At 40.3% G+C, this 13,400-nt stretch overlaps 1 pseudogene; it reads left to right on the top strand.

The window, feature by feature from the left end:
- LOC121574889 overlaps positions 1–13,400 on the top strand; it is a 46,597-nt pseudogene that overhangs the window by 1,686 nt on the left and 31,511 nt on the right.

Below are 13,400 nucleotides of genomic sequence, written 5' to 3'. Positions count from 1 at the left end.
TTTTTTATTAGGGCTGTTCTGGAGCTTTCACTTTCTACAAGAGTTATTAAAGTTAAATGTAAATTCTGTGTTACGTTTAAATGAGTCCTCATGTAACACATCATACATACTATAATAAGTATGGTCCATTTTATAGTTCCACTGACTTACATTACATTAGCCACATTTTTGTAAGATAGACCACTTTTCATGTTATCAGTTCCACATTTTATTGTTCCCCACAATAAAATCGGGGATAGGACTGTGTATCTGTCTCCATTCGTTCGTTTTTACATTAGTCACACAGGATATCTCAGACAGCACTGGCCCATTTAGATGAAACTTGGGTGAATGATACTTCTTGCCAGAGAGATCCGGCATTTACAATATTACACTGATTGGCACAAGGCAGGAGCTATAGTAATTAAGTGAAATGTTTTAGTCACACACAATATATCAATTGGGCCAAGGGGTGGCGCTGCATCATTCGTGGGGGGACGACATGTTTACTGTTGTCTTGTTTAATTTAGTTACATATTTATTCTTAGCCAGATTAATTATTTTGAAATTCAAATATGGTGGCGACCCATCATTCAGGGCAAGTGGGGCAGAGCCTCACCTGTTTTGAGCAGCACCTGTTTAGCTAAAAAATATATAATAATAATAATAATAATTAGTATTATTATTATTTATTTTTTTGCATGTTTTGCATGTTATTTTGGCATTAATACATGTCACATATCAGTTTGCAAACAATGTAAAAAAAAAAAATAATTTAGTTAATAAAGCCGCATACAAACATGGTCTCTTTTTTGCTTTGAGTAAGGCAGCTCCAAAATGCAGGTGTTTCAGCCTAGCTCAGTGCTTTCTGTGGTGGTGGGTCAGCCAGCAGTAAATACAGAGCGTAGGGTTGGTAATGTTCTCTAGTTGCGCCGTGATTGGCTCAGTGGTCTGTCACTCATGGGGACACGACATCACTGCAAAATCTACAGGGAGAGCTAGAAAGTTCAAGCCCCTTGGGTGCTGTCATAGATTTACATTAGAAGTGCCCATCCAAGAATGCTCAAGGTCATTGGCCAGAGATCAAATGACATCAAATCATGTTATATCTACCGTAGCTTTGATTGGACTGATCATGTCAACATCATACTTTCAAAATCTTAGCTAGCAAGCTAGACAAGCAGTCATCATCATGAATCAAGTTGACAATCTACTGGCAAATCCTTTTAAATCCTTGTCATATGAAGATAAATTATAGATAAAACGTATCGGTGCTCATCAGCCATTGGACATAAACATTACACAACAAGTTGGAAATCGCAAAATCAATTTTTTTAATGTTTAGTTTTTTTGTTGATATTTACCCCCTTTTTCTCCCCAATTTCGAGATATCCAATTGGTAGTAGTTACAGTCCCTGTCCCATCGCTGCAACCCCCGTACGGACACGGGAGAGGCGAAGGTCGAGAGTCGTGTGTCCTCCAAAACACAACCCAACCGAGCCGCGCTGCTTCTTGACACAGTGCCCGCTTAACCCGGAAGCCAGCCGCACCAATGTGTTCGGAGGAAACACCATAAACCTGGCGACGAGTCAGCGTGCACTGCGCCCGGCCCGCCACAGGGGTCGCTATAGCGCGATGGGACAAGGACATCCCTGCCGGCCAAACCCTCCCCTACCCTGGACGACATTGGGCCAATTGTGCACCGCCCCATGGGTCTCCCGGTCGCGGCCGGCTACGACAGAGCCTGGACTCTAACCAGGATCTCTAGTGGCACAGCTAGCACTGCGATGCAGTGCCTTAGACCACTACGCCGCTCGGGAGGCCCGGAAATTGCACATTCAACAATGAGTGGTTTGGTAGGAATCAGTGGCTAACTGCAAGCGTTGCAAAGCAATCACTAGCCTGCTATTCGGTGGTGAGGGGGTGTGTGGTCCAAGTCTGGGTTTAAGGGTCTCTTTTCCAAGCTTAAAAGGATAAACATTCACATGCCATGGGCCAGAAAAGGTTAAATAAATTGACCATGCTGTCAATCCAGCATGACTTCTGCCACTTTCAAAACAACAGGAAACTCGGAACTTGGACATTTCAGACTTCAGTGAGTTCAAGACAACTGGGAACTCAGAAAAAAACGACCTCCGACTGGGAAAATACGTTTTGAACGGTCATCCAACTCTGAATTACAAGTCGGGAACTCTGGCCTCTTTCTAGAGCTCCAACCTGAAGATCCCTGACGTCATGATTCGACCTTGTTTTTTTCAGAGTTCCCAGTTGTCTTGAAAGCACCATAAATCCAGAGAATGCCAGACTTTGATGGCAAAGTTTGATGACAATATTTGCCCACAAGAAGGACCGCCACGCCACCTTCCTGTTCAAGTGAGCACAGCACAAGGTGAGTCCAAAAATGTATTGTATGCTGCTGCATAATTATGTAATATGCCAGGGAGATATGTATACTGTAGCTAAGAAGGTAATACTAAGTGTATGTTGTGTAGTAAGCTGTTAGTAGCCCATGTGCCTCACCCTAATAATTTGATCCCTTTCCCCCATAACTTAACCTACTGTTCTGACTTGGTGGTGCACATGTAGCCGATAGCCTGTTTTAGAGAAATGTAATCATTGAATATTGTAAGAGCTTTCATTGTCTGCTTAAATGCCCCCTTTATTTATCCTACGGTTCTGACTTGGTGTACAGGGAGAATACTGTAAGAACGGCCCATGTTCTGAATTCTGTCGCTGTACATTTCGAAAGTGCTGAATAAATAGTTATATTGACTACGTCAGTCCTAGCTCGCTCATTAATGTCTTAATTGAAATTACGGATTGCCTCTTATCCGCTCGTCATCCCCTTATGCCATAGTTTGTACATCTCAATTGTCAGTAGAAACCACATTTGTTTAAGCAAGTCAGCCATATCAGCTATGTTTTTAAAAAAGGCAGTAAATGAGGCTGAATGAACTGTTTCGCTGCCAGACAAGGCTCCGCTGATAGCCAGGTGTAGCAGTGGTAAGGATTCACTCCATGGTGCTGAAAAGAAAGCTCTGCTGTTGGGACAGCTTTATGTAGGCCCTAACAGTTTGTGGGCACCGTTTGTCACTGTTATAGTGCAATTAGTGTATTATTTAGTGTTTTGTTGTGTAGTGGCTTTGCTGGCATGCATTAAACAAAAATGTTGAGTTTGCCCCACCAAGATTTACATGCTAAAATCACCACTGCTCAAATCCTAGAATTCAGTGTGATTGCTGAGAAGCCTCAGGGATGATACAACTGTAACTAAATTCTGCCCCGTACTGGCAAGAGTTGGGCATTGCATTTGAATGTAGGATACAGAATCCTTTTTGTTCATTGATAAAAATAAATGAATTACCACACAGTCTTTTCCCACTTTTCACCACAGTTGGGAACTTTCACTCTCAGTTAATCATATGTAACTATTCTATTAGTTCTGCTGGGAAATCATTGGGCAACAGGTTGAAGGGCTTAGTCATGTTCTTATTGTTGTGACTTTCACCCTGAACACAAATAATTTGTACATACACAATACACACATGGCCCTGTATTATTAAAGGAACAGGGGATCAAGGCAGACACAGCAATGCTCTGTAGTAAAACATTTGGACCACACCTTAGCCACGGAAGCTGCATTTTGTCAACTCCTTGCTGTCTTTCAGTGGTCATATTTAATTTAAATTGGGGTCCCACTTTACATGCATGAAGTGGCCTAAAACCTATGTAGTTACATGTGTAATTACAGTGTAGGTACACATTGTAACAGTTTACAAGTGGTACCTGTTTTTGTAAACTATGTAGCAATATGTCCCTATATTGTAATTGCACTTCACCTGCCTATAACGATGTAAGTATATGGGTTTTATGCTTCTTAATGCAAAGTGGAATCAAATAATCACATTTTCACATTTAACCTTGTATGTATAGTACACATATCCAACTTTTTGGTGGATGAAAATGTATCTGCTATTTGCACAATTCTGTTGCAGATGTTGAGGGGTTTCCACCTGAAATGTAAGCATCTTTCAGAGCCTCATCATGATTTACAGGTAACTGCCAAAATAATGGAAAGACTTGAGTATATGAGGGATACAAATTGTATTGAAAACAGGTGCTTCCACTCAGGTGTGGTACCTGAGTTAATTAAGCAATTAACATCCCATGCCTAGAGTCATGTTTAAAATGCTGGGCCGGCCAATATTTTGGCTACCATGGCTATGCCCCTGCCCCCATAGGATAACAATGCCCCCATCCACAAGGCACTAGTGGTCACTGAATGGTTTGATGAGCATGAAAACAATGTAAACCATATGCCATGGCTGTCTCAGTCACCAGATCTCAACCCAATTGAACACTTTTGGGAGATTCTGGAGAGGCACGTGAGACAGCATTTTCCACCACCATCAACAAAACACCAAATTATGTAATTTCTCATGGAAGTATGGTGTCCCATCCCTCCAATAGAGTTCCAGAAACTTGTAGAATCTATGCCAATGTGCATTGAATCTGTTCTGGCTTGTGGTGACTCAACACCCTATTAAGACACTTTATGTTGGTGTTTCCTTTATTTTTGGCAGTTACCTGTAGATTTGAAGGTTGACATCTTGATCTGTTACTTTTAGGCCTTTGGAGATTAACTACTCACACCTTGGTGAAATAGTGACAATGATGGGACGGTTGAAGGAAATATACCAGCCTGTATGATGGTTAAAGGAAATATACCAGCCTGTATGATGGTTAAAGGAAGTATACCAGCCTGTATGATGGTTAAAGGAAATATACCAGCCTGTATGATGGTTAAAGGAAGTATACCAGCCTGGATGATGGTTAAAGGAAATATACCAGCCTGTATGATGGTTAAAGGAAATATACCAGCCTGGATGATGGTTAAAGGAAATATACCAGCCTGTATGATGGTTAAAGGAAGTATACCAGCCTGTATGATGGTTAAAGGAAATATACCAGCCTGTATGATGGTTAAAGGAAATATACCAGCCTGTATGATGGTTAAAGGAAGTATACCAGCCTGTATGATGGTTAAAGGAAATATACCAGCCTGTATGATGGTTAAAGGAAATATACCAGCCTGTATGATGGTTAAAGAAAATATACCAGCCTGTATGATGGTTAAAGAAAATATACCAGCCTGTATGATGGTTGAAGGAAATATACCAGCCTGTATGATGGTTGAAGGAAATATACCAGCCTGTATGATGGTTAAAGGAAGTATACCAGCCTGTATGATGGTTAAATAAAATATACCAGCCTGTATGATGGTTGAAGGAAATATACCAGCCTGTATGATGGTTAAAGGAAATATACCAGCCTGTATGATGGTTAAAGGAAGTATACCAGCCTGTATGATGGTTAAATAAAATATACCAGCCTGTATGATGGTTGAAGGAAATATACCAGCCTGTATGATGGTTAAATAAAATATACCAGCCTGTATGATGGTTAAAGAAACTATACCAGCCTGTATGATGGTTGAAGGAAATATCCCAGCCTGGATGATGGTTAAATAAAATATACCAGCCTGTATGATGGTTAAAGGAAATATACCAGCCTGTATGATTGTTAAAGGAAATATACCAGCCTGTATGATGGTTAAAGGAAATATACCAGCCTGTATGATGGTTAAAGGAAGTATACCAGCCTGTATGATGGTTGAAGGAAATATACCAGCCTGTATGATGGTTAAAGGAAATATACCAGCCTGTATGATGGTTAAAGGAAATATACCAGCCTGGATGATGGTTAAAGGAAATATACCAGCCTGTATGATGGTTAAAGGAAGTATACCAGCCTGTATGATGGTTGAAGGAAATATACCAGCCTGTATGATGGTTAAAGGAAATATACCAGCCTGTATGATGGTTAAAGGAAATATACCAGCCTGTATGATGGTTAAAGGAAGAATACCAGCCTGTATGATGGTTGAAGGAAATATACCAGCCTGTATGATGGTTAAAGGAAATATACCAGCCTGTATGATGGTTAAAGGAAATATACCAGCCTGTATGATGGTTGAAGGAAATATACCAGCCTGTATGATGGTTAAAGGAAATATACCAGCCTGTATGATAGTTAAATAAAATATACCAGCCTGTATGATGGTTAAAGAAAATATACCAGCCTGTATGATGGTTGAAGGAAATATACCAGCCTGGATTATGGTTGAAGGAAGTATACCAGCCTGTATGATGGTTAAATAAAATATACCAGCCTGTATGATGGTTAAATAAAATATACCAGCCTGTATGATGGTTAAAGAAAATATACCAGCCTGTATGATGGTTGAAGGAAATATACCAGCCTGGATGATGGTTAAAGGAAGTATACCAGCCTGGATGATGGTTAAAGGAAGTATACCAGCCTGTATGATGGTTGAAGGAAATATACCAGCCTGTATGATGGTTAGCTCAGCTCAGTAGCTCAGCTGGTAGAGCACGGCGCTTGTAACGCTAAGGTAGTGGGTTCGATCCCCGGGACCACCCATACACAAAAATGTATGCACGCATGACTGTAAGTCGCTTTGGATAAAAGCGTCTGCTAAATGGCATATTATATTATTATTATTATTATTATGATGGTTAAAGGAAATATACCAGCCTGTATGATGGTTAAAGGAAGTATACCAGCCTGTATGATGGTTGAAGGAAATATACCAGCCTGTATGATGGTTAAAGAAAATATACCAGCCTGTATGATGGTTGAAGGAAATATACCAGCCTGGATGATGGTTAAAGGAAGTATACCAGCCTGTATGATGGTTAAAGGAAGTATACCAGCCTGGATGATGGTTGAAGGAAATATACCAGCCTGTATGATGGTTAAAGGAAATATACCAGCCTGTATGATGGTTAAAGGAAATATACCAGCCTGGATGATGGTTAAAGGAAATATACCAGCCTGTATGATGGTTAAAGGAAATATATCAGCCTAAATGTTTTTATTTACACTCAAAACAGTAGGATAGTCATCTGACTATATGAACTGAAGGACTTCCCAGTTTACAAAATGAGGTCAAAAACACTAACGGAAGAATTTGAGCTCTGATATTAGTCTCTCGTCGTTGTTGACCACACACGACAATAGTTTACACAAATTATAATTCAGCAACTATCAATTCACCATAGACAAAGTCATTTTTAGAGAACTTTCCATGGACTGTATATTGCTGTGATTCAGAAACAGACCCCTGGCATCTTCATGCCACATACTCATACAGTCTGTGCTGTGGTCAAGTGTAGATACATATGTTGTTAAATGCAGTGGGAAATCTGATTACAATGTGGACACATTTGATATGAGACATTTTTTTCAAGCACACTAATAGAGGCTGGTATTTTTTAAGGCTGGGCTGATATGTCACATATTGGGAAATTGCAAGACCCAGTAAAGCAGTAAATTAGTAAGCCTATATCTGGCAAGAAGTGCAATCTGTTTTTATTATTCATATCTACAAATTAATCCATAAACAAATGTATATTAATATACTTACATTCTTTATAAATGGGTGGTTTTTAATTAGGTTGTTATTCATTTAAAGATGGTTTATGATAAATGAATACAAATTGTTCAAATTGTGTACTTATTTGGTGCTTGCAGAATAGTGAGAAGTTTCAACCAGTTTAAACTACCCCTTTACAAATCCTTTGATGTTTTTTGTTTAATTTTATTTCCACCAAAATATCCAGAGGTTTATAGAGGGAATAAAGAAGTCAAGACTGAATAGAAAGATCCGGCAAGTATTTATACATTTTGTGTATCCATGTTATAATGGTTACGGTGCATCTGTTGTGCTACAGTAGTTCACTTGCCCTGTATGGACGATCAGTTCTTCAAAGAGGGCGCCTTTTCTCTTCGGAATCGCAACTTCATGACGTTTTGGCCAATCATGTGATTACACTCTTGTCTTTCCCAGGGTTCAGTGAGAGCTGTTTGCCCCACCCCATCTCTTTAACGCTATCTATCTCAATGTAAAATTCTCAGAGAAAAGGAAAAAAATACACATAAATACTTCAAAGAAACTATTCTATTCGCATTTATTCAAGAGCAGATCTGGCCTTTACATGAAAAAATAACTGTCATCGTTGGATTAATTATTATATAGGCCTACCGCGGTATGTTCATATATCGATATGCACATGTATATCCAGTCTTAGGCTACCATACGAATTCAAAAGGAATACAAATCTTAGACTGACAGCGGGCTCAACCCGCGAGAAAAACAAGAAAATAACGGATGATTTTCATAAATATACCTGAATCGGGGAAAATGCATTGCATACAACAAAACCTACTGAAGTCATTGTTCGCCCAGAAAAGCTTACCGATGTGAGGAGAAATACAAATTACAGTGGTAAAGAAAAAGACGGAGAGAAGGGCCTTTTTGATCTGGACAAACCCCAAAAGCAACCAACATCTGTGACGAGGAGGGGAAATAAATTAATATAATTGACTAAAACAGGAGATATTTGACAAGGTTACAACAAAAACCTTTTGTCTTGGATTTAAAAGACATTCGGATGAAGAAGGAAACCCTGCATAATGATCCACATGCCTTCATTTTAGTGGAAATATTTCTATTTTTTAATCCACCCTCTATCTGCTTTGCCTGTCACGCTGGGGCTGAGGACGGATTGCAAAAGAAAAGGGGAAATGCGCTTAGATGGAACAGCAAATGTTTTGAATGGCAGTAGTCAGAATTCTACGAGTGAAACCGATGATGGATTCTAGAGGAGACGTTTGCTAGAATTCAGTGTGGATTTCAGCTCCACGGCAACACGTCTTGGGAATCCCGACTCGAGATCATTTATGTACATTGTAGCGCTGAAGTATAATATTCAACATTGAAATGAATCTTGATGACTATATTGCGGATTTACAGTGAAAACATTATAGGAATCAACTGTCTGAGAGGGCGGCCTGGGTGTCGTGATTAGCACCAGCGCTCTGTTCTCACTGAATGATCTATTGTAGCCTACAGATAATTAATTATAATAACTGTGACATAGGCTACGGTCTGGGGAAGTCTTGATCTTCCACAGGTTACAGTGGTTTTAGTCTGCAACTGGCAATATAAATGTCACCCATCTTGAGCAAGGTGTCTTTCTCTTGGCCCAATCTAGCAATCTAGAATTATTTGTTATATTAATCCCCCCTCCCCCGAACCTTTTTATTGGGAAGATGGGTTGTCTGGGCAATAGTAAGACCGAAGACCAACGTAATGAGGAGAAGGCACAGAGGGAAGCAAACAAAAAGATAGAGAAACAGCTTCAAAAAGACAAACAGATATACCGAGCTACTCACCGGCTACTACTATTAGGTAGGTTTCTGACATTGATAAAGTGTTTCATGCCATGTTTAATGTGGGTATCCCAGCCATATACTTATTGTGGCATTTGAGGTTGACAAGGGTCTGACATTGTAAATGACGTATTTTTGTATGTAGGCCAATGTTCTTCCTAGGCAGTCCATTAAACCAAGACTCTTCCATTTGTTTTATTGCAATGGGTTTTTACGTTTGGTTGTGCTGTCATTTTCGATAGGAGTTTGTTCTTGTAAGAGGCATACACTGGCAACACCTGTCATTTGAAGCACGCTGCACAGCTGTCCATGAAAAGCCACCAGAAGGATTTGCACCACTTTTTTTGCAACATTGTTTCTTTGTCCAGAGCAACGTTGTTGCGTGGATGCCACCCGACTAGGGGAATGATTAGTTGTGGTGTAGACCTAGCTATGTGTGTCTATATGCCTGATTTAGGAAGAGTAACCTACAAATCATAGTCCTCAGGATTGTGCCGTTTTCATCCTCATAGACTTTTTCCTTGGAGTGCTTTTAATCATAATCGTTGCTAATACCAGGACTGATTTATTTAACAGTAGGCCTAGGGTAATCAAGTTGCTCCTAGTCCTATGTAATAACATTGTAATTACTCAAGTAACACCATTGTATTTGCAGAGTGTTTCATTGTAAATTCTTTATAATTGTATAGTAATGGAGTTGTTCCAATTACACAGGGCCGGCTCTAGCATTTAGGGGGCCCAAAGCAAGATTTGGTTTGGGGCCCCCCACCTCGTGGAAAAACATTTTAGTGGCCCCCCTCTTGACGGTGGCGAGAAAAAGTGTAGTTTTAAAGTTAATTTCCTGCAATTCTATACATTTTGCCATGGGGCATAGAGAACATTTTGCAGTTTTAAAGGCCCAGTGCATTCAAAAATGTGTTTTTCCATGGTTTTATATATATTTCCACACTATGAGGTTGGAATAATACTGTGACATTGTGAACATGATGATAATGGCCCTTTTAATGTAAGAGCTGTTTGAAAAGACTGCCTGAGATTTCAGCCTGTTTTTGGTGTGATGGAGCTTTGGCCTTCCATGGTGACATCACCATGGGGTAAATAAGAAATATTAGTAAGAGAGTTCCAAACCTCTCTGCCAATAACAGCTCATTTTCTGTTTTCCCCTCCCCACTCAGACCACTCCCAGACAGTCCTAGCAAAATTGCTTGAGAAATTGCTCTTTGCTAAGAAGCTATTTTTGTTTATTTTTGACCATTTTAAATTAAAACAATCACAGTAAGGTACTTAATTGTTACACAGAAATTATTTGATATTGAGATAAAAACGGCTGTATTGGAAGCAAGTTTTCTGCAATTCTACACATTTTGCCATGGGGTGGAGAGAGATTGTAGCAGTTTTAAAGCTAATTTCCTGCAATTCTACACATTTTCACTTAATATGATATCTGACTGAGAATGACTAACAAAATCAATGGTGGCCCCCGGAGTTCAGGACCTCTGAGCACATGCCATGAGTGCCCGGAACGGTATTCGGCCATGATTACTACAAGTTTGGATAGCTGGCTAGACTAACTACTGAGCTTTTCCTTTAATTGGCTTGATTTGGTAGGCTCATATTTGGAGCAATTTAATCTTAATTGGCATACAAACAACATGCAATCATGTTCTAAGTTTTGACCTTACAGTATTAGGCCTAATAACAATGCAGACATTGATTCCTGTCTGAAGTGACAATGACTAGGGTCCCTATTAACTCTGCCAAAAACAACGTTCTTCATGCACTAAAAGAATGCACAATGTTTGGATACATGAATTCAACAAAACCATGTTCACCGTACAAAACAAAAATACATTTCAAAGCTGCATATTTATTCAAATACACTATTTTTTGCTGCACAGTGAAAATGTGTTTGACCGGATCCCGGAAACCTGGTTACCATTTTGGATTTTATAGGGGCCTAGGTATTTATGACAAGTCTACCTAGTCAACTCGCTACATTATTGGTGTGTTTTTCCCTTGGAGAGAAGTAAAAAAAAAAAAAGAAGTCACTCAGGCCCAAGTTAGGATGTGGTCTGTTTGCCTTTCATTTTCATTCTGCAAGTAGCATATTGTTAGCACGAAGGAGCAGCGTTTGTTCTCTCTGTTCCTCAATGGGTGGAGAATGACTTTTCCGAATATCCCAGAATGTTCACAGCATTCCATGTCCCGTGGTTAGTGGACAGTCATCACTAGGGGTTAGGATTTCTTCCTGACCATGTTATCTGACCAGGAAACACACTGGGCCCTAGTTGTAGTAGGTTATAACTTGGTTGAACACTGAAGTAATGTGTGATTTACATGCCTAGAATTTAGCTCAAGGGAATTGATATCGCCCTAAAGAGACCACTGTCTTTTTAAAAAGTCTTTAGACCTTTATCTTCCTCCTCTCTCTGTGTACAGGTGCTGGTGAATCTGGGAAGAGCACGATAGTCAAACAGATGCGAATATTGCATGTGAATGGCTTCAATGCAGAGTAAGTATTATTTCCGCTAATATCATAAATCTTTGCAGAACCGTGTCAAGAACTAATTGGCTAGGGCCGGGACGATACCAGTATCGCAATATTTTTTTCCATGGCAAAAATGAAAAAACCGCAGCAGGTCAAAGTCTTTGGTCCTTTTAAAAACCTGCTGTATGTAAGATATTGTGTGCTTTGAATTGGAAAATAAATAAATGTGACTCTGGATGACAAAATGATGATGTTTTCTTAAAGAAGATAAATCCGCTTCGTGTTTTGTTTACTTGCCACGAGACTAATGAGTATCGCGATACTGGTATCGTTGTGGCCCTACTGAAGGCCATAGAGTTCTTACTCCTTTTATATTACACAGACTCTAAACTGGTAACCGAGGTCCTAGGATTCTCTCAGGCTGATTATTTGTTTAGATTATACATCTTTATAAACTGGGTGGTTCAAACCCTGAATGCTGATTGGCTGACAGCCGTGGTATATCACACCGTATTCCACACGTATGACAAAACTTTTATTTTTACTGCTCTAATTACGTTGGTAACCAGTTTATAAAGCAATAAGGCACCTTGGGGGTTTGTGTTATATGTCCAATATACCACGGCTAAGGGCTGTGTCCAGGCAGTCCGCGACGCGTCCTGCCTAAGAACAGCCCATAGCCGTGGTATATTGACCAAATACCACACCCCCTCGTGCCTTATTGCTTAAATAGATACTGTAGTATATGGCTTGAATGGCAATCTCACACTGGCATTCACCCCAATCAGGTTGAATAGACAAGAGTGTTCACACTTCGTTTTAACCTGGGAGAGGCATTTTCAATCCGGGTCGACCAGGTTCAGGACCACAGTCAAAACGTACAAATGCCTTTTCATAAATATTGGGGTTCAGCTTGTCTAGGGGTGAGAGCTTACCTGCCATGTTCCCGTGTGGCTCAGTTGGTAGAGCATGGCACTTGCAACGCCAGGGTTGTGGGTTCGATTCCCATGGTGGACCAGTACCAATTAAAATGTATGCACTCACTACTGTAAGTCTCTCTGGATAAGAGCGTCTGTTAAATGACGTAAATGTAGCATCAGATACAGGTTGTTACCTTGACAACAGAATTACACATACTGATATCATCTGTGAGATCTCCTGAAGTAAGAGGTATTGTAAGTGTTGTTGTCAAATGATATGCATATATGTGTATTCTAGCAAACAAAAAATAAAAAATTGTCCAGGTGGCAAGGAACAGTAAAGTGTCACGGTTCAGACAGACGACAAGAGGACCACAATTGCGTCACACCAGAAAGTTTATTAAAACTTAAGGGAAAAGGGAAGTAGGGAGTGAGTGAAGGCTCCAGGGGTTATCCCGTCCAACGTGCTGGGTCTGTGCCCCCCCCCAGTGGCAGCGATGCGTCCGATGACGCCGGTGGTTGGTGGTCCAGAAGTCCTGGGGGGGGAGGAAACACAGACACAACGGGGCGGATGAAACAAGGCAGAAGTACAGTTCAAGGGAAATCCAAATACGTTGTAGCAAGGCAGAAGGCTGGTCAGAGTTACCGGGGTCGAAGAGTAGTCAGGAGTCGTAATGGCAGAAAGCCGGTCTGGT

Source organism: Coregonus clupeaformis, chromosome 10 (assembly GCF_020615455.1).
Source record: "Coregonus clupeaformis isolate EN_2021a chromosome 10, ASM2061545v1, whole genome shotgun sequence".
Taxonomy (NCBI): domain Eukaryota; kingdom Metazoa; phylum Chordata; class Actinopteri; order Salmoniformes; family Salmonidae; genus Coregonus; species Coregonus clupeaformis.
Note: the sequence above shows the minus strand (reverse complement) of the source record. Positions and strands in the feature narration are given on the sequence as shown.